The 2,271-nt window shown below is 50.6% G+C and overlaps 1 non-coding gene across 1 annotated transcript; it reads right to left on the bottom strand.

Moving 5' to 3' along the window:
- Positions 1-547: 547 nt before the first annotated feature.
- Positions 548-654, bottom strand: LOC117035658 (U6 spliceosomal RNA). The gene has a single exon (XR_004425230.1). It is a non-coding gene; the product is annotated as a U6 spliceosomal RNA (small nuclear RNA).
- Positions 655-2,271: the final 1,617 nt, after the last annotated feature.

The raw sequence follows: 2,271 nt of genomic DNA, 5'->3' as shown, positions 1-2,271 counted from the left end.
TTGTTAAATAAAAATGCTGAGATACTAATGTTTTATTGAACAGTACAAGGAGATAAAACTGTAATATCTTTTCCGAGCAATCGAAGCTGCTCCTTTGCTGCCTAGTGACAACGCTTAGTCAGTCGCCTTTTGGAAGAGGTGGATGGGTTCTGCCGCCTGGGCTGGGAGTCAGGTGCGAAATATTTGCTTCTGGGAGCAGGAGGGGGAAGGAGCACAAAAGGAAAAGGGGCGCTTAGGAGCTCGCTGGCGGATGCGCCCTGACAATCCCTGCATGTTGCAGGGGCGGGATTAAGACCTGGGTGAACACATATGCACTCAACATGAAAGTCAGCTCTCAGCCAGATGGTCCTGGGGCAGCAGAATGCCACACATGACCGTTCCTAGGAAGGATGCCCATTCCTGCCACAGAAACCCAAGGGACATGGAGGCAGAGACAGCGAGGGCTGCCGAGTCGGGGATGTAGCCACCACGAGTGCGCTGCACCGCCCAACGTCCTCCCTGGGCAGCCCCCTTCTTTTGCTTGTTGTTGTTGTTGTCGTTTCTTTGTTTTAATATGGAACACTTCACGAATTTGCATGTCATCCTTGCATGGGGGCCAGGCTAATCTTCTCTGTATCATTCCAGTTTTAGTCTGTGCACTACCAAAGCCAGTGCCCCAGGCACCTCGTAAAGCTCAGTACGTCAAGTTGCTAGGAAGACCTGGAACCAGCAGGTAACACATCTGTATTATTTCTCCAATGCACCTCTTGCTCCGACGTACCAGCTCACCATCCGCAGGTGGCCGTCCCCAGGACCTCCTGACCATCTCCCTGCCTCTGGTGTCTCCTACCTGTGACCGGGCAAGGGATGACTGTTGCCAGGAGCCGACCACATGAAGGAAAAAATACCATGTGTGTCAGCTCTGCGGCTTCACAAGGACAGAAAAGCCAAAAAAACAAGTGTGGGAAATGCCATTCGATTTGAGCAAAAAGTGAGTGTCTGGCCAATTTGGTTTGGCCCCTCCAGTGTCCCATCCCCCAGAGTGATGATTTGAAACTGGCCACTGTTGTCACTGTTCGCTCTGGTGTGCACAGCCAGGAAAGTGGGCTGAGGCGGCAGAGCAAGCCTGAACTTCAGGAAATCACAGCGAGCGGGGCCTCTTCCCCAGGAGAAGCTTTTCCCCCCAGACCTCCCCTAGGCCCGGCCTAATAGGGGCTCCTCATTCGTGGCCAAGATTGTCACAGCAGGTATGAAATCAAAACCAATTTTCCTGCCTACACGTTTCCGTATGGTTCTCAGGGTGAACCTCAGTCTTGTGGAAAGAGCCCAGGGCTCCGAGGCGTCAGTCAGCCTGTGCTTTGATCCCGGCTCAGCCACCCCTCTGCAATCTGAGACAAGTCGCTTCAACTCTCCTCTTTGGACCAGAAATCACATCACCACTCTGCCTACCACACACAGTGCATGAGGTGTCTGAACAGACTTCAAAGAATCAGGGGCTGTCGGAGTCAGAAAGAGCTCATCTGGTCCATTTTCTTTCCAAATGTGGGAAATCTTTCCAGGGCATTCCTGACAGATGTCCACCCTTCCTCTGGATGAAGATAAAGACCCCAGAACGCTCAGAGTGACCCCCGCTTGGGCTGGACGGCTCTGAGTTGGCTTCTTGTGTGAGCTGAGACCCGCCCGGCCCTGGTCCCAGGGCTGCCCTGGGCGGCATCTTCTTCACACAGGAATTCGAAGGAAGCAATTTGTCTGCCCTTGGTCTGTTCTTCTCCAGGACAACTGTCCAGATTCCACAGCCATTCCTCGTGTTTTAAGTCCTTTATCATCTTCCTCCTCTGAACTCTCCCCTCAGACATCCCACCCATCCTTCACTGGAAGAGAACCCAGCTCCATATGCAACCTGGCCAGTTGAGGACACAATGACCTCCCTCAATGTAGTCACTATACTCCTAGTAATGCAGCCTACAGCGGTGCGAGCTTCTTAGCAGGCACGTCACACAGTTGGTTCACATGAAGCCTGTGCTCAACTAGGTCGTCCAGATCTTTTTCACATAAATGGTTTTCATTTGGAAAATGAAAGTTCTCACCATTCCTGTATAAGTACAATTGATTACCTTGAAACCAAATGTATGATTTTATACTTCTTTCTGTTTTGTTTCAGTATGTTCATTTGGATATCTCTTTCTATCTAAACAATGATAAATCTTTAGACATCCTGATTCTGTCACCCACACTTGAATTGGAAAGCCCTGCCTTACAGCTGCGTCATCTGTGGATTTGTTAAGCAAAGCT

Source organism: Rhinolophus ferrumequinum, chromosome 15 (genome assembly GCF_004115265.2).
Source record: "Rhinolophus ferrumequinum isolate MPI-CBG mRhiFer1 chromosome 15, mRhiFer1_v1.p, whole genome shotgun sequence".
NCBI lineage: Eukaryota > Metazoa > Chordata > Mammalia > Chiroptera > Rhinolophidae > Rhinolophus > Rhinolophus ferrumequinum.
The sequence above is the reverse complement of the archived record's forward strand: the minus strand, read 5'-3'. Positions and strand labels throughout refer to the sequence as shown.